The sequence below is a fragment of the Pinus tabuliformis genome, chromosome 9 (assembly GCF_031772625.1).
Source record: "Pinus tabuliformis cultivar Carrire ecotype Pingquan chromosome 9, CPIR1, whole genome shotgun sequence".
Lineage (NCBI taxonomy): Eukaryota > Viridiplantae > Streptophyta > Pinopsida > Pinales > Pinaceae > Pinus > Pinus tabuliformis.
The window spans coordinates 1,393,611,297-1,393,639,201 of NC_142307.1; positions in this window are offsets into that span (position 1 = coordinate 1,393,611,297).

Below are 27,905 nucleotides of genomic sequence, written 5' to 3' on the forward strand. Positions count from 1 at the left end.
CTTCGCTGTCATGATTTTTCCTTTGACTATCCGAGTTTTTTTGGATTTCCTGATGGTTGTGGATTCCTTGTTGCGTTGTACATTCTCTTCCTTGATGTTTTTCTCTACTCCTTCTACATTGTCCTATGCTTAGCTCTTGTGTATTGATAATTGAAGTTCGCTGCTCTCTAATTTCTATTTCCTGATGCTGCCTCTGATAAAGAAGGTTCTTGCGCTTGAGGTTATTTTTAAAGGCTTGATTGAGCATGTTGAGCTTGTGACTCTTCTCGACCTACTCATGAATATCTCGTTGACTACGGTGCTTGCTTGATTTTCCATTCAGCTCAGAACGAACACTGCTAAGATTGATTTGACCTTTAGCTGCTATGTGCTGATCTTGGGGGCGATTCTTTCTCTGTTGTAAATCACGATGCCTCCAATTCTTAATTATGAGGATTCTCCTCACTGTTCGAGAAGAATTGGCTAAGATTTTTCTACCATTCATGTACAAATGCACCTCTTGTTGCTTATTCATATTTTGATTCCTTGCTGCAATTGATTTGATGTGATTAAATATGCTTTGAGTCTCAGGCCTGTCCCTTTGAGGGAAAGAATTATGGGATTGCTTGTTCATAGATTTCATGGTTTTCTTTCGCCATTCCGGCTCTCTGTTCCACTGCCTTATTGGCCAGTGAGTCGACCTCCTTGTTTTGGGTTCTAAGAACCTGTTTAAAAACAATATTCCCCAGCTTCTTTATGTTGTCCATAATTCTTTGTCAAATTTTATTTAAAGCTAGATTTTTGAAGTCTCTCCCTGCTTTCATTGTTGCTGTTATAATTGCGGAGTCTCCAATTATAATAGGATCTTTTAACTGATATTTTTTAAGGATATTGGTGCCCATTAGCAAACTGTATGCCTCCGCCCTATTGTTTGTCATTGTTCCTAACCCCCATTCATAAGTAGCTATTGTCTCACCTTTCAAATCCAAAATTAATTCGCCTACCCCTGCTTTTCCAGGGTTTTTTTTGAGACTCCATCAAAGAAAAGAATGTGATTTCTTTGATTTTTAATCTATTCCTCCATCTCCTTATCGTTCCCACGAAGATTCCAATCTCTGATTTTTCTTCCTACCTTCTTTGGTAATTGATTCCTTGCTGAGTCTTCAAAGAGGGATTTTTTATACCAATCCTTTTCTTCTTGTTGCAGACTGTTTTGGTCCAAACTTGGCACTCCATTTGCACTTATCATTTCTGAAATTTGACCCCATGTCTTGGCTAAAATGGTCCCAATATTTGGCTTTTGGCCTTTAAAGATACACTTATTCCTGGCTAGCCATAAATGCCAGCACAGAGTGGAGGGGAGGCACTTCTAGATTCGATTTATGACAATTTTTTTCCTTGCATATGGATAACTTTGCTCCCAATTTACATTTAGAGTTGTCAGCTGCTCAAATGTGTCAATGTTCATTTCAAGAGCACTGATGATTTTCTTCCAGCATTGTCTGGCAATAGTGCATTTTAAAAATAAACGTTGAATACTTTCTTCTTCCCTTTGACACATAACACATATAGAAGGGCTTTGAAAACCTTTTTTCCTTAAGTTTTCCATTGTAAGAATCTTGCCTTTAAGAAGAGTCCATGCAAATTTTTTTATTTTGGGTAAAAATTCATTCTTCCATGCTGCTGTCCAAAGATTCCAGTTTTCGTAATTGTGGTATTGCAAAAAATTGTAGTTAGATTTTACTGTAAATTTTCCTCCGATTGGGTCCCATATATAACTATCTTGGCTCTCTTTATTTATTGGGGCTGCTCCTGCAAGTAAAAGCTTCAATTCTTCCCACTGATTTTTTAGTCTATTTGAAAGAAATTTTACTCTCCAAGCTGTCCATCTGTTTTGTTCCCACTCTGATATGGAGTATAATGAAGTAGTGCCTTTCTCTTCCAACCAATCTTTCAGTCCTCTTAAGTTTTGATATTGATTCAAGGGAGTTGTTCCCATGATCCTGTCATCCCAAATAGAGGTAGAGTTCTTATTCCTCGGGTTCTTGGAGATTTGGTCTATAACTTGAGGAATAATTTTTTTGATGAGTTTCCATACTTGAGTACAAGGACGATCAGGGATAATTTTAGTGAGCATCTTTGACCGCTGATAGTTGAGGTATTTCCTTGAAAATGCTTCGCCCCACCAATGATCCTTTCCATTTAACATTCTCCAAACTAACTTGATGCCAAGTGCATTATTTGACAAACCTGGAATTCTAATAGAGATACCTCCTTTTTCCAATGGAAGAGTCACTTGATCCCAACGAACTAGACTGATTATTTTGAATTCTTGTTTTCCTCCTTGCCATAGAAAGCCTCTAATGATTAATCCCATTTGTTTGTGGGCATTTGCCGAGACCATACTTATGGAAAAATCATATATTGGCAAGGCTAAAAAAAGAGCTTTGATTAATATTGTTTTGCCTGCTAAATTTAACCACATCATTCCCCAACTTTATATTTTCTCCCTCATTTTTTCAATATGTTTGTTCTAGACCTCTCATTTAACCACTTATTTTGTCAAAGGTAAACCTAGATAAGTAAAATGGCTCCAGTTTAGCTGAATCGGAATATCCATTATTTGAGAAATCCTCTGCATAATGTTAATTGGCACATTCCAAGTGTAGATTCTGCATTTTTTATTGTTTAGAAGGCCTCCTGAAATATCAAGGAAATCATCTAGAACTTTTTTAAACCGCCTGGAAATTATACTAGAGGCTCCCCCAATGAAAAGAGTATCATCAACAAAAAGTGAGTGGTTTATTTCTTTAAATCTTCTGGCGATTCTAATACCTGTGATTTTCCTCTTTACTCTTTGGTTTTCTATCTGAATACTCAACGTTTCCGCCATTAAGATGTAGAGGAAAGGAGAAAGTGGGCACTCTTGCCTTAGACCTCTTGTGCTGCGAAAATATCTGTTTGGCCTCTCGTTGATCAACAGTGCTATCCAGGGGGTGGAGATGCATGCCATAACAATACCTATGAACTTAGGAGAGATGCCAAAATTTTGAAGGATAGCTACAAGGAAATTATGATTTACTCTGTCGAAAGCATTGGCCATATACATCTTTATGACCATGCCCTTTTCCTTTCTTTGAATACTGTTGTGTATGGCCTCCTGCACTATAATAACATTATTTTTAATCTGTCTTTTTGGGACAAAGCCACCTTGGTTTTCAAAGATGATGTAAGGCATAATTCTTTTCAGTCTATTTGCCAAAATTTTTATGATGATTTTATAGGAGGAGTTGCATAAAGAGATAGGCCTGTATCTATAAAAGGAGATAGGATTCAGATTTTTTGGGTTGAAAGCCAGATTAGAAGCTTTGGTATTTTCTCCCACTTTATTTTTTTTAAAACATTTTTGATCATTCCTACTAGATCTTTTTTTATTGTCATCTAATGGTTTTTATAGAAAGCAATTGTAAAACCATCCAGCCCTGGAACTTTTTCCGGGTGCATACTCCAAATTGCTTCTCTTATTTCCTTCTCTATGACCTCTTTCTCGAGCTCTCTGTTTTGCTGTTCATTGATTTTGCTGCTAATTTGCTGAAGAAAGTCTTCGTTGTCCACTTGCTAGTCCCCTACTGATAGAAGGTTTTTATAGTAGTTATGGGCAACTTTTTTGATAGCTCCATTTTTCCTTATTTCCTGTCCTTCCACTTGAATTTTTTTATTTGGTTACCTGCTCTTTTTATCTTAAGGTTGTTATGGGAAAAGGTGGTGTTTTTGTCCCCCGCTTTTAGCCATAAACATCTTTAATTTTGCCTAATTTCCTCTTCCTCTAGCCTGTTTTGCTTGTATAGGTCCATGAAAATTTCTTTTTCCTGAGCATGCTCTTGCTCACTATCTTGCTGATTCTCTTTTTCCTTACTCATTTTTTCGAGTTTCTCTTGCAACTCTATTTTTTTCCTTGAGAGCGTTTTCTCTTGCCCATGCTTTTACTTGAAATCTTAATTTTTTCAACTTGGTTTCCCACACATAATGGGGGGAGCCTATTACATTGGTTTCCCAGCTTTCCCTTATTAGTTTACCAAAATATTCCTTGCTGTCCCAGATTTTGTTGTATTTGAAAGGTATCGGACCTTGATTCTCCAATCTATCCAATATCAGTACAACAGGTTTATGGTCAGAGGCTGAAGCATGCACTATTTTGCTTTTGATTATGGAGAAGGCTACTACCAAATTTTATTGTATAAGGATTCTATCTAATCTTTCCTTTATATTGTGTGCCCCTGATCTTTTATTACTCTAGGTGAATTTTCCATTACTTGGAGGAATATCAAGGAGTTTGTGCTCTTCTATAAGTTCTTCCAGTGTTGCTCTTGAGGGATCGCTAAAATAATTACATCCCAGCTTCTCATTTATATTTCTAATCAAATTTAGATCCCCTCCTATCACTAATTTTCCCTTTTATACTTCTTGTGCTTCTTCTTTTACTGATTTCCAACATTGGACTTTATCTCTATAATGGTTTGGAGAGTATATATTTATGAAGGTATACTCTTCATTCGTGCTCTTCTTTTTTTAAATCTGTTCCTACCCAATATTTATTGAGTTTTTTATTAACAAGTTCCCATTTCCATTTTTTCAAATTGTGCATATACCGCCTGAAGCTCCATTGGATTCCATGGCTGTTCTTTCAATTTTTTTTTGAGTTTTGATTAGTTTTTGAACCTCTTGATCGCTGAATTTGGTCTCTTGGATCATAGGAATATCTGGCTGTTCCTGTTTTATTATGCTTCGTACTGCATTGAGTTTCAAAGCAGATCCCAAACCCCTGCTATTTCAAGAGATCGCAATCATTATTTACTAGATTTATGATAGGTCCCTCCCTTTTCCTTTTATTGATTTTTCTCTCCACTTCCTTTCTATTTTCCGAGAAAAGAGTCCATTAGCTGTTGGGTTCCTATGGCCATTTCCTTTGCTCCTGCCTCGTCCCTTATTTCTTTGTTGGATTTCCTTCCGACTTTTTTCGGTTGTTCCTGTGCTTGGTTGTTTTCTTTTACTTTGTTTCTTGTAAGAATTCGGTCAACTGTGGGTGGGGGAGAGAATGGGCTCTGAGTGGGGGATGAGATAATGGCTAATGCATTAGCTTGGGAAGGAGAATGAGGGGATGGCAGGTATTCTCCCAGAAGTTCGAATGGATTTGAGGAAGGATTTGCTGGAGGGGCCGTGTTTATTGGAGGGATAGAGGCGGTTGCATTGGTTCCATGAGGCTGAGAGGAATTAGTGGAAGCTTGTTTATTATGGGTTTTCTTTTTGCTTACTTGTTCCCAAGTATCTTCTTGAGCTTCAACATTCTCAACATTCTCTACTTTTATCTTACCACATCTATTTGCAAAATAACCGTATTCATTGCATACCTTACATTTGAATGGGATTTGTTCACAGTCCAGCTGCTGGATGTGTGTCCATTGATCCACCTTGATTTTAATATCCTTCGGTAGCCCTTTCCCCAGGTCTACTTCCACGTAGATTCTAGCATAGGCGTGCATATTATCTTTTGGTTCACATCTGTCTATGTACTTGCCTACCGCATTTCCGATTGCTTTCACCAACTCATCACCCCAACAGTGAAGGGGAAGATGAGGCCACCTAACCCAAACCAGAACAACACTTGGGATGTCCATCTCTAGATCAAAATTTGAAGACCATCTGTTCAAATATAAGCCTCTTGAATCCACAAAATAGGGTCCATTTTTAAATATTAGATTCCTGTCTTCCTTAGTTTCGAATAGAAAAGCAAAATATCCTCTTCCACAGAATCTTATGGCTATTTTCCCTTGGATATTTGCACTCCAGTTTTTCTCTACCCATTTTTGGACGGCTTTGGGAAAGGGCCACAACCCTGTAAATTGTCCCACCAAACCACGTTTAGCTAAAGAGATAACAACTTTTCTGGGGAGTGTTGGAGGTAATGAGATCTCTGGAATGTCTGCTAAATTCTTCACGAATTTACTAGTGGTTGGCCTGGCTTTTGGAGCTCCATTTTCTGCTAATAGAGAAGCAAAGGCTGCTTCGTGATCATCTGTTCCTTGCTGGGAGGAAGAATCCCCCCCTACAGAGAGGGGCATAGTGAGGAAGAACTCAGCAACAGGAGGCTGCCAAGAGGAAAGAAAACAACAGGAGGCTACGCAGGGAGAGGGAAAGCATCAGAGAGGGGCCAAACCCGAGCTTAAGGGAGCTCAGTATCCAGAGGCTACCAAGAGGAGGGGCTGCAAGAGGCAGCAATGGCTGCTAGGTCAGACCTGCGCGCACGGGAGCTCTACAACAATCTCAATCACATATAAACCTAAAAGATTATTATTGTAAACCTAAATGATTAATATTAAAAATCCAAGGGACTAATATTAAACCATACGATTAATATTATAAACCCTATCAATAATATTATAATTTAGGAACATAAACCTTTAAATTAATAAACCTAAGGGATTGATATTATAGATCCAAGGCACTAATAAAAGGAGATTAATATTAAAAACCCAAGGGAATAATATTAAATGCAATGTATCATTATTGTAAATCCAAAGGATCAATATTATAAACCCATGGTATATAAACCCTAAAATAAATATTATAAACTCTAAAATAAACAAGGTTGACCATGGTTGACCATGATTGATTTTCATATTGATATAATCTTTGTCACAATGCGATATTGGACCATCGTTGATCATGATTGATTTTCATATTGAGACAGTTTTTGTTACAATGTGATGTTGGACCATTGTTGACCATGGTTGATTTTCATATGAGACAATCTTTCTCACAATGTGACATTGGACCATGGTTGATTTTCATATGAGACAATCTTTCTCACAATGTGAAATTGGACCATGGTTGACCATGAATGACCATGGTTGTGACGTTGGACCAAGAGACAATCTTTGTCAAAATGTGACCATGATTATTGACTATGGTTGATTTTAATATTGAGACAATCTTTGTCACAATGCGATGTTGGACCGTGGTTGACCATGGTTGATGATAGTTGATTTTCATATTGAGACAATCTTTGTGACAATGTTACGTTGGACCATTGTTGACCATGGTTAACCATGATTCATCATAATTGACCATGGTCGACCATGTTTGACCAATGTTGATTATGATTGACCATGGTTGGCCATGGTTGATTTTCATATTGAGAAAACCCTATGATAAACCCTAAGATAAATACTATAAACCAAAGTATATGAACACTATGATAAATATTATATATGGTAAAATAAACATGGTTGACTATGCTTGATTTTCATATTGAGACAATCTTTGTCATAATGTGACGTTGGACCATGGTTGGCTATGATGGATTTTCATATTGAAACAATCTTTCTCACAATGTGATGTTGGACCATGGTTGATTTTCATATTGATACAATCTCTGTCACAATGTGACATTGGACCATGGTTGACCATGATTGATGATGGTTGACGATGGTTAACAATAGTTGAGCATGATTTATTTTCATATTGAAACAATATTTATCACAATGTGATGTTGGACCATGGCTGACCATGGTTGACCATGATTATAAACCTAAGGGATTTATATTAAACCTTATGATTAATATTATAAACCCTATGAATAATATTATACTATAGGAATATGAACTTTTAGATTAATAAACCCAAGGGAATAATAAACCCAATGGAATAATACTAAGACCCCAAGGGATTATGAACCTAAGGGAATAATATTAACCCTAAGGTATTAATATTATAGACCCAAGGTATATAAATCCTAAGATAAATATTATAAACCCTAAAATAAACATGGTTAACTATGGATATCTATTTTCATATTGAGACAATCCTTGTCACAATGCGACGTTGGACCATGGTCGACCATGCTTGACCATGATTGATTTTCATATCGAGACAATCTTTGTCACAATGTGACGTTGGATCATGGTTGATTATGGTTGATTTTCATATTGAGACAATCTTTGTCACAATGCGACATTGGACCATGGTTGGTCATGATTGATTTTGATAAAACATGATTGACCATGGTTGACCATGATTGATATTATAAATCTAAGAGAATAATAAACCCAAGGGATTAATATTAAAAACCCAAGGGATTATAAACCCAAGAGAATAATATTAGACCCAAGGGAATAATATAAACCCAAAGTATATAAACTCTAAGATAAATATTATAAACCCTAAAATAAACATGGTTGACCATGGTTGAATTTCATATTGAAACAATCTTTGTCATAATGCGACGTTGGACCATGGTTGACCATGATTTATTTTCATATCAAGAGAATCATTGTCACAATCAAACGTTGGACCATGATTGATTTTCATATTGAGACAATCTTTGTCACAATGCGACAATGGACCATGGTTGAGCATGGTTGTCACAATGTGACCTTGGACCAAGGTTAAGCAAGATTGACTATGGTTGACCCTGATTGATTTTCATATTGAGATAATCTTTCTCACAATTGGATGTTGGACCATGGTTGACAATGATTGATTTTCATATTGAGACAATATTTCTCACAATTGAATGTTGGACCATAGTTGACCATGGCTGATTTTCATATTAAGACAATCTTTGTCAGAATGTTGCGTTAGTCATGGTTGACTATAATTGACTATGGTCGACCATGTTTGACCAATGTTGACAATGATTGACCATGTTTGATGATGAATGACAATGGTTGATTTTCATATTGAGACAATCTTTGTCACAATGTGGCGTTGGACCATGGTTGACCATGATTATAAATTCAAGAGATTTATATTCATTAAGAGAATTTTGAGGTCTAAAATGGGCTTCCTAAGAAAAATGTACAACCAAAATAAACTTTATAAGAACCAATAAGATTCAAGATGATGATATCAACCATGGGGGATGATTCACTATTTTTAGAGTAAAAAAGTAAAAATAATAAAAATAATAAAACTACTTTTTCAACTCATATTTGCAACTTATCTCCCTAAGGTTTTATTCAAATTTTGAGTGGAAGTATTTTTTGGATGCAAAATTTTATTCCTCATCCAAGGGGTACCCATGTTGCATACTTTTGATGGACCTTGCTACACGAAAAATGAGAAATACATGAAAAAACGTGATTGCAATCATGTTTTCATGTATTTCTCATTTTTTGTGTAGTAGGGTCTATCAAAAGTATTCAATATGAGTACTTCTTGGACGAGGAATCAAATTTTGCATCCAACGAGTGTTGACGCTCAAAATTTGAGTAAAACCATAAGGAGATAAGTTGAAAATACCAGTTGAAAAAATAGTTTTTTCTTTTTTCTTTTTTTCCTTCTACAATTTGATGATGTAATCTAATCTTATTTTATTATTTCCACTATTATTTTAGAATTTCTTTAGGAGGCCATTTTAGACCTCTAAATTCCCCTAATGAAACCTAGGATTAATATTTTAAACCCTGTGAATAATACTATACCCTAGGAATATGAACCCTTAAATTAATAAACCCAAGGGATTGATATTATAAACCCAAGAGAATAATAAACCCAAAGGATTAATACTAAAATGGCAAGGGATTATAAACCTGATGGAATAATATTAAACCCAAGGGATTAATATTATAAGCCTAAGGTATATAAACCCTAAAATAAATATTATAAACCCTAAAATGAACATGGTTAACGAAGGTTGATTTTAATATTGAGACAATCCTTGTCACAATGCAACGTTGGACCATGGTTCACCATGCTTGACCATGATTGATTTTCATATCGGGACAATCTTTGTCACGATGTGATGTTGGACCATGGTTGATTTTCATATTGAGCCAATCTTTGTTACAATGCGACGTTGGAACATGGTTGGCCATGATTAATTTTAAAACATGGTGGACTATGGATGACCATGATTGATATTATAAACCAAAAGGATTAATACTAAAAGCCCAATGGATTATAAATCCAAGGGAATAATATTAAACCCAAGGGAATAATATAAACCCAAGACATATAAACCTTAAGATAAATATTATAAAGCATAAAATAAACATGGTTGATTTTTGTATTGAGACAATCTTTGTCACAATTTGACGTTGGACCATGTTTGACCATAGTTGACCATGATTGATTTTCATATCAAGAAAGTCACTTGGAAGAAGAAAAATCCCATCTTTTGAAAGTTTTTGAAAATAATGGCTATAGCAAGCATCAAGGCCTCAAATATTTTCAAAGAGCCTGTAAAGAGTCCAGGTTAAATCTACTTGTGATAGGATTCTTGTTGGTCACACCGATTCCTTTGTAAAATACTTTGCTTCCTTTGTTAAAGAGTTGAAAGATATGAGGCTTGACCCAGTGGATTTGTTAGTAAGATTTGACGTTGTTTCCATTTATACTAATATTCCTATTCATGAGGCCCTCGATGTCATAAATCGTCTCACTGATAAAGACACAACCAAATTAGTAGGCCTTTACCTTACGTCTATATTCTTTAGTTTCCAGGGTGAGTTTTATGAACAAACATGTGGAGTTGTGATGGGTTCTCCTCTTTCACCTATTGTTTCCAACTTATTCATGGAAGATTTTGAGACCAAATATTTCACCTCAGATCAATTATTCCCTAAGTGATGGAAGAGGTTTGTGGATGATATGTGCGTTGTTTGGACCCATGGTCGTGAGAAATTAGATTTGTTTCTAAAACATCTTAATTCCCAATCAGACACCATAAAATTCACAATGGAGGTTGAGGTAAATGGGTGCCTTCCTTTCCTTAAAATTCTCATCTCTAGAATGAATGATGGTTTTGTTTCTCACCAAGTTTATCGCAAAAAAAATCACACGAAACAATATCTTCACGCCATTTCTCATCATTTTCTAGCGCAAAAATTCAGATTTCTCAGCACTCTTTCCACCCATGCGCTAATGATTTTTGACGAGAATCACTTGGAAGAAGAAAAATCCCATCTTTCAAAAGTTTTTGAAAATAATGGCTATAGCAAGCATTAAGGCCTCAAAACATTTTAGAGCGCTTGTAAAGAGTCCAAGGTTAAGCCTGCTTGTGATGATCCTATCTCCAATGTGCAACTTCTAGATATTCATGGGGCTATTGATAATATTGTTCATATTATTAATAAGAATAAAGTTGCTTCCACCTTCAAACCCCTTAATACCATTAGAAATTCTCTCAAATCCGTTAAAGACCCTGTGAACCCTAAAGGCATGAAAGAGGTCTACTCTATCCCTTGTTCATGTCGGATTCCCTACATTGGGGAAACTGGCCACTCTATTAGCCAAAGAATCCAAAAACACGCAGTAGACATTAAACATAATCGTTCCTACTCCTCAACTTTGGCTGAACATGCAGATAAATCTAAACACCATGTCTGCATTGAGGATTACCGTGTCATCGCAAGGGTTAATCACTTCCATCATAGGAAACTAAGGGAAGCCATTGAGATTGAGAAACATGTAACCAATCTCAATAGGTACGATGTTGGAAATTAAGCAAGAGTTGAGTTCATGCGCTCTCTTCTTGATTGCACCCCCCCCCCCCTTTTTTAATAATATTAATCTGATTTTATAATCAATATACATATAAAAGAAGAAAAAAATTAATTTAATTTAATTATTTAATCTAATTTAATTTAATTTAAGAAATAATAATAATAATAAATTAATAAATTACTATTGTTCTAATTTCTAATGACTAACTCACAACAGCTATATCCTAACAACTAATTATTAATTTATAATTAACTACCAATTTTATTTAATTTAATGCCTAAATAATATTAATTTTATTCTTCTTATAACTAATTCTTAACGATTAATTTCCCAATGGCTAACTCTGGACCTGGATGCATCCCTGCTATTTAAAATTATGGGTAGATTTCCTTTTTCACCTTTGTCCCGAGGATGAATCAAATTAGATGGTTTGAAATGTCAACCAAATCTCAATGATGTGATTAATCCAAAAGACAATTTCATCAGCTTCTAAGCTCTCTATTTTACATGTGAAAAGGACCAGTGTTTGAGCCCAATTACATCTTTGACGGACAATCTAACAATCTGTGTAGCAACCTAATTGTTGAATGGCCTTGTAAATTATGTAAAAAAAACTATTATTTAGTCTCTGATATGCTATTTAGATGCGTGTAGTTGTAAAAGGACTCCCTATGGTTGATCTAGTTAAGGATACCATGCCGTAACGCTCTTGGTGTCACTTCGTTTAACATCGTTATACAGAGGTTCCAAGCATTTGGCGTTGTGATACTGTAAGGGTATGATCAACGACGTTGGGTGCGGTAGCATGGGAAATCATAGGATCTGTTGTCGTTTCTACTGGAAGTAGCTAATTCAAAACATCACTAATTATTTTTTCGCTAATTATGTTGCCTATTTAGTTTAATTAAACAAATCAATAAGAGAAAATACAAGAACGATCATAATCAACATATATTTTTAAATGGGTGGTTAGTGACTTGATCGTCCAAAGCATGAAGTGAACTCTGATAAAATATGTAATGTTTTATATTAAATGAAATGAAACCCATTGGTCATCTCTACGAAAGAGAGTCTGAACCAGGAGAGTCTAGCTCTGCAGAACGCTCTACATTGTTCATGTACATTACACAATATATAGTAATCACAGATTTAGGGAAGTTAGAACAATAACCTAAAAAATAGAAACTAATTCCTATCCTAAGGTCACGTGAACCAACTCACTATTCTAAGATATTCTCCATTATCTCTAACACTCCCCCTTAATGGAGAAGGGGTTCACAAATATGCCTAACATCTCCCTAAACATTTCAAACTTAATTTTTCCAAGAGGCTTAGTGAAAATGTCTGCAACATTATCACATGTATTACAATATACCAAATGGATTTCTTTTGATTGCACTTTCTCCCTGACAAAGTGGAACTGTGTATCAATGTGTTTAGTGTTTTTGTGAAACACCAGATTATTAGCAAGTTTGATTGAACTCTGATTGTTGCACTTGATCGTTGTTGCCTCTTTCTGTTCTTCCCCAACATCCTGGAGAAGTCTCCGCAACCAAACTGCCTCACATGTTGCTGCACACATAGCTTGATACTTTGCTTCCGCTGAAGAAAAGGAAACTATGTTCTGTTTCTTGCAGCTCCATGTAATCACCCCGGATCCAATGTTGAATGCATATTCTGTTATGCATCTGCGATCGTCTACATTTCCAGCCCAGTTTGAATCTGTAAATCCTATCAATCTAACATCAGAGAAGTCAATATAAATAATACCATAATCTACAGTACTTTGTAGATAACTCAAAACACTTTTCGCTGCATTCCAATGAATTTCAAGTGGCTTGGACATATATTGGCTTAGCACACTGACTGCATAAGCCAAATCTAGTCTAGTAGTGGTCAGGTAGTTTAGGCTCCCAACCCGCTGTATGTAAAGTGTCACATCTGCCTCTTTAGAGCCATCCTCACTCTGTAGTTTGATGTTCTGTTGTAATGGTACTGTTGCAGGCTTACAGTGATCCATCCTAAATCTTTCTAATAGTCCTTTGACATGCTTTCCCTGGGACAAAAATGTTTTTCCTGAATCTCTCAAGATCTTGAGACCCAAACAATATCTTAATTCACCAAGGTGTTTCATTTCAAACACCTATGACATCTGTTGCTTGATTTCTTTGATCAAATATGTAGCATCACCTATAATGATCAAGTCATCTACATACAAAGAAATCAATACTATGCACCCTTATTCAGCTTGCATGGTATAAATATTAGGGTCATTTTTGCTTCTGTTGTAGCCAAATTGTAGAAAAATGAATCAATCTTTTCATACCAAGACCTGGGTGCTTACTTTAGTCCATAAAGTGTTTTCTTTAACCTATAGACTAAATGCTCTTTCCCTTTCTGGGCAAACCCTTCAGGTTGCTCTAAATAAACCTCTTCTTTCAATTCTCCATTTAAAAATGCAGACTTTACATCTAGTTGGTAAATCATCCAATGTTTCTTAGTAGCTAAAGTAATCAACATTCTGATGGTGTTACGTTTAGCTACAGGGGAAAAAGTTTCTTCATAGTCAATGCCTTCTTTTTTTGAATACTCCTTTGCTACCAATCTAGATTTTAATTTATCTATAGTTCCATCTGCATTAATCTTTAGTTTATATAGCCATTTACAACCTATGGTTTGTTTCCCTCTAGGAAGTTCAACCAGTTCCCAAGTGTTGTTTCTGATTATAGATTCATATTCCTGTTCCATAGTTGTTTTCCATTCACTACATTCATTTGCTTCCTTATAACTAGAAGGTTCAACAATATTCATCATACTAGTTATAAAAGCATTTTCCCTATATCTTGCATGCAATTGAGCTTTCCTACCTGATCTCCTAAGTGGTGGGGTAGCCTCAAACCTTATCTGATCATCATTATCTTTTTCTTCCCGCTGCTGCTGTAGCTATTGTATATGTTGTTGTTGCTATTGCTGTTCATCTTCCGCCTTTGTCCGTTGTTGATCTTGATTGTTTCCTGTTTCTTCACTTTCTTCTTCCACCAAGTACAGAATATCCCATTCCTCATTGTGCTTATTAGATTCTTCACGATCTTGCTCATGGAATATGACATCTCTACTATCAAAATTTTTGTGAGTAGAGGGATTAAATAATCTATAAGCTTTATATTGTGAACAATACCCTATAAAGGTACATCTGATGGCTTTTGAATCTAGTTTTCTTCTGTTTTCCTTTGGAATATGGGAAAATGATTTAGACCCAAATAATCTTAAATGTTTTACTACAGGCTTAAATCCATATAGTGCTTCATAAGGAGTTTTAAACTCAAAACTCTTTGTAGGACTCCTATTTTTCAAATAAACTACAGTATCCAAAGCTTCAGCCCAAAAACTATTCGACATATTCTTACCTTTCAACATGCTTCTAGTGCATTCCACCAGTGTTCTGTTCTTTCTTTCTATTACTCCATTCTGCTGAGGAGTATGGGGTACTGTGAATTGTTGTAATATTCCATGGTCTTTACAATACTTGATAAGCTCATCCTTCCTATATTCTCCCCCTTGATCGGAGCAGAGAATTTTTATCTGCTTCCTTGTTTGCTTTTCAATCATATTTCTGAACTTCTTAAAGTATTCAAATGTGTGACTCTTCTTACTCAAGAAATATACCCACGAAAACTTTGTGCAATCATCAATAAACAGTAAAAAATATAGTGCACCTCCTAATGACTTTGTTTGCATGGGTCCACAAAGATCTGTGTGCACTAATTCAAGTATATCTCTCTGTTTCTTCTCTATTCAAACAGGGAATTCTTCTCTATGCATCTTTCCTAATGTACATGCATCAAAATCATTATGCACTTGTTTTAACATAGGAAGGTCTCTTACCATTTCCTTTTTTTGAAGTAACAACAAATCATTGTAGTTTATATGACCAAATCTCTGATGCCACAACTCTTCTGTAGTCAAACCCACTGCTGTTAAAGCTCGAACTGGTGCTGGTCTTACATCCAATTTGTACAGACCTCCTATTCGAATTCCTGTAGCAATTATCTTCATGCCATTTAGCAGATCTTTAATATAACAGTTAGATTTAAAAAATTCAACTTTAAGGTCTTGATCTGTAATCATGGATACAAAAATCAAGTTATTTGTTATACCGGGCACATACATAACATTATAAATTTGTCTTACATTACCATTAGGTAAAATGATAGAAAATTTCCCAGATCCTTTGATTTGATGACTTCTATCATCACCTAGGTAGATTTGTGCTCCGTCGTTGATTTCTTTAAATTCTTCAAACCATTGCTTGTTCCTTGTCATATGTGTTGATGCTCCCGAATCTACATACCAGATGTCTACATCAACATTCTCATCATGATCTGCCATGAAAAATATGAAATTTTGCTCATGATTATCATTCGTGAGATGATCTGCATGTCTTTTATGCCTCTGCGGTTCTTCATGATATTTCTTCTTCCTACACTCTCTAGCTATATGACCCAATTTTCCGCAATAAAAACACTTAATTACAGAGTTGTTTCTATTCAGATTCATACCTTGGGTCAGATTTGGTCTTTTCTGTGAGCTTCCTCCGTTTTGCTGTTGCGGATTTCCTTTTCCTTTGTAGAAGTTCTTTTTCGCCATCAATGCAAGATCGACACTCTGGGGCTTCAGAGTCGATCTTCTTTCTTCTTCTTGCATCAGTATTCCTATTAGTTCTTCAAACTTCGGGATTTTCTCTCTCGCATTTATCCCAGTGATGAACATTTGGTAGTCATCGGTCACACCATTCATGGTAATTGTTACAAGATTTATATCGTCAATTGTATGACCAATGTCTGCCAATTTGTTCTTTAGGTCTTTGATCCTTCTATGAAGGCAACAACTATTTAATTATCCTCCATCTTCAGGGATAAGATCTTGCTCTTCAGAAACAAAAGACGATTTGTATTCTTGATCTCATATAGATCCTTCAAAATCACCCAAATTTCGCTTGCTGATTTACATTCTCTGATATGTGGTATGATGCAGTCTTTCACTGACATCTTTAGCAACATCCTTGCTTTACCCTCACGCTTCTCCCAATCTGGGACTGTTGTGGATCTAACTACTGGCTTTTGTTCATCCCCATTTGCAATCGTCCAAGCACTCTGCACTTCTAGCAGAGTCTGCATCTTGAATTTCCAATTTGCATAATTGGAGCCATCGAGCTTGTTATGCTCGTTCAAGCATGCTTCAAACATCTGATTATTCATCTTGGTGATTAAAAAAAAATTGACAGGTAAAAAAAAATGTTGGATTTACCCCAGATCTGTGTCAAATACAAAGATTGCTGATCTCCAATGTTGTTTTCAACGACCTCCTTCTGGTCTTCTTCTCGGCAGACCTCGACCTTCACGCAGCCTTCTCTTTGGCAGCCACCACCAAAATGCAGCCCCTCTTCTTGTTGTGATGTTGTTTCCCGACCTCGCAGCCTTCTCTCGGCTTCTCACCACGGTCGTCACACTTATCCACCGCGGAGTTGCGACTTATCCACGGTTGTCGCACTTATCCATGGTCATTGCACTTATTCACCGCTAGTTTAAATTGAAATAAACTTGAAATGATTCATGCTCCCAGAAATCCAAGCCATAGATAAGGTGTTCAGATGAAGCATATTCGATGGATAATGAATCATGTCAGCTGATTTAAAAGAAAAAGGAAATTCCATAGGCCTGTATCCACTTGTGACTTGATATATATACACTTTATTCACGAATTAATTTTATTTTAACTTTTATATAATATATACACAAAATAAGATTTTTAATTATGGAGATTCAATCTCACTTTTATCATAGATATTTTTAATTTATAAATAGACTTAATTACAATATTAGGGGTTAATAATATGATTTATTAATACTGCATGTTCAAGAAAATCATAACTCGTGTTCATATGACATTGTTTTAAAATTAATCAATTTAATTAAAAGAGCTTAACTACTTTAAACACAAATTTCAAATTTTGATTTATGAATACTAGTGAAATTATTTTAGCATATTGCGTGGAGTTTAAATCTTTACCATCCACTTTAAAATTATTGATGATTAAATTAAAATTTTTGAAACCCTATTCCCAAGGTGTGTAGAAAAGGTGATAGGGTGTTATGTTAAGGCACTCCATGGTTGTTACCACTCAAGTCACAAGGTGGTTGTGCTAATCATCTCATAGCTCACATAAACTAGCAAATAATTTTGTTTTTTGGAAACTTTATAATAAGATATTATTAGTGTAGCCATATAAATTAAATAACTGGTAAATGTTGATAGGTATCAATTCATAATAAGCATCAAAATACTTTATGATACATCTAACATTGTGAAAATTAAAAAAATTATAAATTTGACTAAACTAGTGTTGTCATATAAATCAAATTGTTGATAAATGTAGATCGACATTCAAAAGCACTTCATAATACATTTTAAAATGTTAATTTTTTTTATTTATAAAACTAACTAAATTATATATATATATATATATATATATATATATATATATATATATATATATATATAAATGGGAAAACTTATCTTAACTCAATTGTCAAAGCAATAGTGGGGATAGTCATTGTTGGCCCTTATTAGCAAATGCAAGTTGACTCATCATTGTTATTAAAAAAACCATGCCATTTGTAATTACCTGTTCAAGGTTTCACTCTTTCTAAATGATTATGGGTCTTGGGATGTTAACATGTTTCGTCCAAGAAAGATGCTCCCAGCCAAGCAAAAATAGTTTTGTGGTATACCCCAAGCCCATTATATATTCCAAGAAAGATGCTCTTAGCTGAGAAAAAATAGTTTTGTGATATACCCCAAGCCATCTCTCTCTATATATATATGAAAAAACCAGAGAAAATATTCTTATCCATGGAGATTTAACTCCATTTTATCATGGATATTTAGATTTTTTTACAATATCATGGGCCAATACCATGGATTATCAATACCACATGATTAAAAAACCATAATTAATTTCATATGACTTTTTTTTTTTTAATTAATCAACATGTCTATCAACATAATTATAACTTTATTTTAAATTATTAATATTAACTAGAAAAGGTTAATATTTAAGTTAAAAATATATACATGTAAGAAAACATGGAACACGTTTTTTAATCATGGAGATTTACTTCCACTTTAGCATGGAGATTCTTAATATATAAATAGACTTTGTTGCAATACCATAGGCAAATACCATGGCCTATCGATACCACATGATCATAAAACCATAACTCACTCTATATGACATTTATTCAAATGATTCTTTTTTTTAATTAATCATTTTAATTAAAGGGAAAAAAGAGCATAAATCTTAACCAATGAGTTGTGTCTATTATTATAAATAGTCTAGATTGTTCCATAAAGGTTAAATCTCTATCATTCACTTAATAATTATTGATAATTAGATTAAAATTATGGATTTTTTTTTTAATAAAAAATAACTAAATTATAACTTTGTATTTAAAATATTATTATTATTAACAAATAAGTAAAAAGAATTAATAGATAAGTTAAACATATCTATATTTAAAAGAATAAAGAACAAGATTCTTAACCATATAGATTTACTTCCACTTTACCATGGACATTCTTAATCTGTAAATAGGCTTTTTTATAATAAACCATAGACCAATCCCATGGCTTATAAATAAAAACTAAAACTCACTTCATATGAAGACTAGTTCATATGGTATTTTTTAATTAATTAATTTACTTAAAAGGGAAAATGTATATGACTACTTTGAGATAAATCTCAATGTTTGGTTTGTGTATGTTAAAATAAATATTTTAAAATATTGAGTGGGGGTGAAATCTCTTCCATCAACCTAATAATTATTGATATTAAAATTAAAATTTTGGAAGCCCTATTCCAAGATAGATAAATCTATCAACTTAAGATATCACTAGCTCAATCATATAAATTAAATTACATTGTTGGTAAACGCTTATAAGCATCAATTCATGAGAATCATCAAAACACTTACTTTATGATACATCTCACTTTGCTAAAATTAAAAAAATCATAAATACTAACTAGATTATAACTTTATTGTAAATTATTACTATTAACTATAAAAGAATCAATATATAAGTTAAACATATATACATGTGAAAAAACATGAAACGATATTTTTAATCATAGAGATTTACTTCCACTTTACCATGAAGATTGCTTTGTGACAATACCATATACCAATATCATGGCTTATCAATATCACATGCCCATAAAACCATAACTCACTTCATGTAACACCTCTTCATATGACATCTTTTAAAATTAATGAATTTAATTAAAATGGTAAAAAAACCATAAATACTTTGAAGATAAATCTCAACTATTGATTTGTGTATACTATTATGAATATTTTAGAATATTCCATGGAAGTTAAATCCTTACCATACACCTAATAATTATTAACTAAATTAAAATTTTGCAAGCCCTATTTCAAAATAGACACAATTAAGGTGGTAATTTTATCATGACTTTATTAAAATAAAATGACATAGTTAAACTAGATTTCAGGTTTAAATTTTATGGGGTAAGGGGGCATGGGAGGGGAGGTGTTGATGATGGAGTCACTTTTGGGGAAAACAAAATTTCTCATGAGGTGTCCAAACTTGGTTGAGCTTCACATAATCTTAGTGAAATCATTATTGATATACAACGTTGCATCATTAAGTTGTTCACCATGCTTGGAGAAACAAGGAAGTGTTATGTTGTATAAGTGTGAAGTGTTGTTTTGTAAGGTTATTCACTATGCTTGAAAAAAATAAATTTTTGTATTGTAGATGTGTGAAGTGTTGTGTTATAAGGTTATTTATCATATTTGAAAAAAAAAAATAGTGTTGTGCCACATAGGTATGAAGTGTTGCATTGCAAGGTTATTTACCACATTTCAAAAAGGGAAGTATGGTATTATAGAGTTGTTCACCACATTTGAAAAAAGGGAAAAGTATAATGATTTTTTGGTTGAAGTTTTGATATTAATGGTGGGTAAAGTTTATTAAATAAAATACGGTAAGTTTACTTTTGTTTTTTCATATATTGAAAATTTAAATTATTAAGAAAGTACCAATTATTATTTCCTATTAAGATAAGATAGTGGTGGCTGTGGGCCATATTGGTTAATGCATTTTTAAGATGTTATGATGTTAAAAGAGGTGGGGTTATTATGTGTAGAATTTCAAGAAGATTTTAAATAGTTCAAAACTTTAATATAATTGAAGGTTGAGGAAGTGAAAACCCTACTCCTGGACGACTATTGGAATATGTTAAATACTAAACTCTTAGGAGGGGAAACGAGTGAGAGATGGTTCAATTTTTAACAATGTATCTTATTCCATAGTTGAGATAAAAATTGTTGTATTTTATGAGCATAATAGAAGAGAAACAAAATTTTGTTGCAGTAGGGCCACAATGTTAAGAGATAATTCCATAGTGAATTTTCATCTATATGTATATGCATTTTTGCACACCAAATCAAAGAGAACAAAGCATAAGTATCATCTTCTAGCTAGGTTTTCTCCCATATTGATTTCTTATAATAAATATTGTGTTTAAGTGTGCGAATAATGTGTATTTATTAGTGATTTTAAATGGCATGAAAAGTGATTTTAAAGGTTTACTATAAATATTGTAGTGAGGACAAAGGTGAGAAGTGGTTTCTAGGTTCTTATAATAAGTTTTGTATAGAAGGTAAAAAGTGAGGTTAAAAATTGGATTTTGGAGAGTACAAACAAATCTTCATATTGGCTATAGTAGTTGAAGGTAAACAATTTGATATAAAGTAATTGCTTCGAAGGGAAAAGTGAACTTAAAAAATTGGATTTTAGAGAGTATGAAAAATCGTCATATGTGGCTATAGTAGTTGAAGGTAAACAATTTGATAAAATTTAGTTGTTGAACATAGATGAAAAAACAAATCAAATACAAATTGATTCTTTGTTGGTAACAATTTTTTTTCAATAATAAGCATATGGAATTTCCATTATTTTTATAGGTTTAAGTGTTTTGTGCAAATTTAAACAAATAAGAGAGATGTTATAAAATTAAAATCAAGAATCATAAGGTTATTGTTGTAGCCCAATTTGACCCTCTTTAAATTAGGATATATCTGCAAATTCTATTCCACATAGGACCCTTATCATGTAATCATTAGCCTTATTCTTTCTCTTAAAACCCATCTTTGCCATGTTGATGTGCCCCTTACAATTAACCCCTACCTCCGTTATTTAAAGTCATTAATCATAATCACAAATCCCTTAAATCAATACTTTAGTCTTTTATTATATCAATTTTATTAAGTGGGCCTTTGATTATATATGAATTTGATTATTCTAAGACTCTAACACTTAGCCTTATTGGTTTCATTCTTATATACCTTATCTTATACTCACATATATATCCTAACATTATTAAATTTCATTCTAAATCATTTCTATATAACACATTAATATTTTTTTATAACAAAAATGAGTAGATTTTGTATTAAATTTGTGCTTGGTCATTGTAGATACCCAAAAAATAAGTTACACGAATGCTTCTAGTAGCTTATCCTTTGGAGAGGAGAGTGCTAATAGCTTAATTCCTTGAGGATTTGAGATCAAGCATATAGGTTCAATCCAAATCCTCAATCAAGAACACCATAATACAAAAAAAATGTTCTCATTCTAGCTAAATATTTCCCAAAATATCCCTAAGAACCAAATACATTTGCATCCCATTCGTATCTATTTGTCACTTAACTTTGAATAGATTCTCATTTTTAATGGTGAGAGATTTTCTTCCTTTTTTACGACTTAGATCCATCCCGAGTTATCTAATCAATCTAGCAGGTCACTTATCTGAGGATGATCTCTACTAGAAAAATCATTCTTTTGGATCCTTAATAGCTCTTCCTCGTCTTCCTGGTCAGCCCAAGAAGTTACTTGTTCAGTCTTATTTTCTGAAGAAAAATGGGAGAAGACATTGTTCTTAGGGCTATGTTGAGCAAGTTCTTCTTATGAAGTAGGGCATGCTAGATTTTTCATGACTTCCGCATCTTCTTGCTTATTTTCCCCCTTTCTTATCCTCTGCCTTATCTTAGGGTTCTTCTTCCTTATAAATTGTACAATGTTCTTGCTTAGCACCTTCCCACCATTTGTGCCTCTAGATTTTCCCGGCTATTTGCGTATTGGTAGTTATCATGGATCTAGGGTAGTGTTTAACTATGTTCGCTATCTCATAACATGCTCAACACCGAAAGGAGATATTCTCATAGTTGAGCTTTTGAATCCACAAGTAATCTGTGCTGGTCAAATTTAGTTCTACTAGAAAACCCTTATTTAAATCCATCTCCACATAGATACGAGCATATGTGGGGTTGAGGTAATCTTCTGTTTCTAAGCTTTGGCAATGGATGACTCCAATTGCATCCCCAATTTCCTTAAGAAAAGAGAAATTCCAGAGATGTAGGGACAAATTTGGAAGCCTGAACTCAACTGGAGCAGAAGAAATTGAAGTTGTAAGAGGATCGAAGGAGGGGGGACCACGACTTCTTAAAAGTCCCCACACTTCCCTAAAAACAGGGAACATTATTGGAAATATTGTTCGTGTCTTCTAACTCCTTGAAAATCACCACAAAAAACCATGAACCAAAGGATAAATATTAAGTTCACTAGAGAGAAGGGGCTTCCAATTCTCTAAGACCCACCAATAAAGATAAACTAAGGGAGGCTAGAGCCATTCAATCTACAAACTAAACCTTTTTTCAAAAAACACGAAGCATCACTAATGACTTCTTCCCCCAACGAAATTGTAATCGCAGAGGCTTCATGTACCACTTAAATGGGAGGAAGAGAACTAGTTCCAAAATTAACCACATCTTCAGAAGAGAGAATACCTTTACCGGAATCAAAGGGTGCTTTCAAACTTCCTGTTGCCATGGGGGTTGGAGTAGAGGACAAGGACGTAGAAGGAAATCCATGGTTAGAATCAAAGGTAAATTGAAGAACCGATCCTATAGAAAGAAGGGGCACCACCATCAACGAGGGGGGTTGACCTAAGGGGGGGGAATAATTAGAAAGGTTATCTAGTGTTGAACCCTAGCCGCCGCAGTGGAGAGAGACGACATAGCTCTGTCCATCCCTCTGAAATATACATAAAAAAAATCTTGGACTTGTTCTATATAACACATTGTTATTACCATAACCCCTTTCAAATTTATCTAAAACATCAAGTTCTATAGTCTTATTATTATTTTATTCATAATAGATACATACACTATATTTGAGTCAAATTAAAATTCTACCTATTAAATTTAAAACACTAACATTAACTTCATATATTTTATAATCCATAAAATTATTTTCCTATAAAAAAAATTAATCTTATGAAATCATTCAAAAATGATAAATTTTAGCATTTATTTTAAAAGGAGCAATTACATGATGAGGATATATTAAACAAAAGGATTTTTATAAACCTTGATGCACAAATTTTTAAGAAAGTTGATTTTTCTAAAAATAATATAATATATACATTCTTTGTCTCTCTCACACATATATGTCTATGTGTGTATAATTTCACAAAGGTATATATGGAAAAACAATTAATTTTGTATAAATTTAATTTACTTTTTATGCCCAGCTTGACAGAAGGCACGTGGGCGATCTAGCCATATTGAGTAAAACTTGAGGGGTTATGTCATGAAACTTTTAATGCATGATGTAAATTTTAGCTATCCACCGCAATTAATAGTAATCCTTGGATCCCATCAATGGCATATTCCAAAATTAAATTTCTTGTTCCCTTTTTGATATACATAATTTCTATTTATTAAAAAGTATGTACCACTTAAAGTTAAAAAAATCACTTTTATAAAACTTTATTAAATATTACACATGAATAACCCAAATTGCATCAGGTTCACATGAAAGATTAATAAATGAGCACCTTTTGTGTTCAGTATGACTAAAGGCCCTTGATCATGAACCTTTATGACCATTGAATACATCAAAATCCAACATTACATTTAAATCTCGAGTACCTTTCCACCCAATATTGAAATCTAGCTATCCATCGTCCGAAACCTCCACTCTCCAATGTAATGGACTTTCATATCAAAATTTAAGCGTATAATTCCCATCTGACATTTTTCCAGACAAATTTTTATCATGAAACTCCACCCTACGATTTATTAGATATCAACATATGGTTTTATTTTTTCAATTAAAAATGTGATAATCCTCGCGAATTATATCTTATTGTAAATATTACCTCTATTTTGTCAAATTAAAATCATTGAGAAATTAGGACATAGATTCCAGAATTTGGGGATGGAGATTTGCTTGAGGGGACCTAGTCGATATTAATAATGGATTGCGTGCTTTAATGAACTAGATGCATAATGAATCTCACTGTAAAAGGGAATGGTCGGGAACCATACTATTATCTATAGAGAGAATAGAAGCTAAATTAGATCTAGTTGCGTTAATAGACTGATAGGGGCAAAGAAGAGGGTATGTCCATGCAACACCAGGTGGTGGATGCAACATTTAATGGGATAAAAGCCATGATTCTATGTGTTCGGAAGAGGAAAGCGTCGAAATAGGAGAAGAAGCCATGAATCTACGTATATGGAGGAGGAAAACATCAAAATTGGAAGGACATAAGAGAGTTATTTATGGGGTCCTTTTTAGGGGGTGGATTTGTGGAGGCTAGAGGAAAATTCATTCTGAGCAAGAGAGATTTCACTCTATAGTAGTGAAACTAATCAAATCATTGTGTGTGGCTCGTTGGTTGAGAAAAATTACAGATAGTAGTGGCTTGCCTTGAGGCTGATGAACCCATTGCGAGTGGCTTTCTCAATTGCCAATGAACCCATTAGGAAGCTTGCATATTGATGAAACTACTAGCCAGGAGGTAGAGACACCCGGGTACTTGATGAACCAACAAGTGTGGCCCTAGGTTGGGAACACTAGTGCTTGTACTCTCTCATGAACTACCTAGATGAGTGATATCCATGCTCTCATAGTAGCTTGTTTGTTGATAAGCCTTCCCAAAATTAGAAAGAACTCTCCTCTTGGTATTGAATTATAAGTATGTATGCTATAAATAAAAATAAAATGAAGGTGGACTAAGAAAAAAGCCTCTAGGTTGTAACAATTGGGAGCTATTGAGAAGTCTATGGAAATGGATTCTTATCTTTTGTATTTGACTTTCGATTAGCTTGTGGGTAAAGGAGGTTCAACCTTGTTTCAAATGTGTTATTGATTTTACCTCTAACCACTCCTCCTCAAGCTTTGGAATCTAGCTCAGGGGTGACTCCTACAAGAAAAGGGTTGGCTGTAGTGTGTCTACGACTGGGTGAAGAGTTGAAGTCCCACTCTCATTCAACAAATCATTGTGTTGCATAAGATAAGTGTTTATTTGTGCCCCTTTGTTTAAATGTCCTGTACATATGATTTGTGTTGGTCAAATGTTGTATTCGTGATATGAAATTGGGGCTTCAATCTTAAAAGGGGAATGCCAATTCCCTGTGCAATGATTTTTAAGGAAAGAATTGTTTTCATGTGACTAATTCTGGACTAGACTGTAACCTTACTAAACTAGGCTAGTGTATGGATGAAATCTCATCGTTAAAATTATTTATGTGTTTACTTTGAGATTGAAATTTAGTCCAATGGCACGTATGAAACCTTCATAGATGAATAAATGTATGGTTGTATGCATTGGGCTGCAATTTTCTTTTTTAACCTTAGAAGAGATAGCATAATTACTTATATGCATATGCATTAAGTAGATACATACATACATACATACATACATACATACATACATACATACATACATACATACATACATACATATATATCTATATATATATATATCATGTGCATTTTGAGCCCTAGTAAGGCCTCTTACTAATTGGTAAAGAATGCGGGGATGGAATCCTTAAGTTCGGAGCACAAGAATTCAGAAGGAAGTGGCTTACAACCTCTTCGAACCTATGACCAGGTTCAATGATCAAGCACTTAAACAAGAGGAATATGAGTCATTGGAGGGTAAGTGCTTATGTCCGTTGGATAACCCTGGAGTTTTTTCCACAAATGTTTTAAGGGAAGCACTAGGGAAAAATATGAGGATTTTATTCCTGGGGCGACTTCACCGCAGTGGGGCTGATTGATCGCCCCAACAAAAAATGATGAAGGGAAAACCCTAATTAAATAATACAGAAAACCTTTGTGTTACAAGGGGTTGAAAGTTATGGTAGAGAGGGTGACGTGGTGCCCTTGTGGCATGCTATATGGCACCTTGTTTTATACTTTTCATGGGTCCAAGAGGGATTAATCCACATGATAATTAGCACACTCATAGGAGGCTACGTGGATGGTATGATGTCACCCCGACATCCTGGACCCCAAAGGTTTTGAGTAGAGGCATTGTGGGAACTCCCGGGATTTTATCCGTGGGAGGATGTGGAAAGGTGGGAGTGGATTCGATGGATTGGAGCAGGGAATCTTTGTTCACTGTCCATATCACCCCAAAAGTTAAAATCCTAGGTCATCTTGATAGTGTTGGAGATGTCACAAGAAGGAATGACCTGGATGATGTCGCGTGGTGGAGCCGAGCGTAAAATAATAACAAATGGTGACAAGAAATGTTGGCAGCATATTCCATGGTGGATTCATGCCATCTTGGAAGATTCAATGGGGATTTGCAAGAGAAACAACCAAGAATTTATTCTTGAGATGGGGTGGTAGGAGAGGGGCCTGCATACACACAAATTATGAAAAGGTGTCATGACCCTAGTATGAGCAAGTTGATAGGTTCCACTTGGAATGAAATGACATAGGAATTGTATAGCCACATGGCAGGTTAGATGGTGTGGAATTACATAATAGGCCATTGTTTAAATGGCCATATATTTCGATTAAAGATTTGGATTGAAGAAAATTTTATATCATTGGAAAGGTATCAATGAGATAGACACAATGATGTCATCGATTTTAAGTTTTGAGAAAGTTGAAAAAGGTCGAAAAATTTAGACCCCAGTTCCATAATAACTAGACTTTGGAAGTTGGGTAAACTTCGTAATTTGCTTCTTCTACCCTTATTAGGGGCTAGGGATAGTAGGGGCTATGTTATAAGGTGGTATCAGAGATTCCAGGTTCAACACATGGGCTGGATGGGCTTTATCGCAGAAGAAATGTAGACAAAGGTTCAACCTTGGAAATTTAGAGATCAAATGAGGCCTTAGAGCACATGATAGGTGTAATTTATTTTTTACTGTTTGTGTATTAATTATATGTGCTACTTGGCATATTTTATTGTGATATTTGAATGTAACATAATATTTATGATTTGGCATGATTTCATTGATATTTGTGTG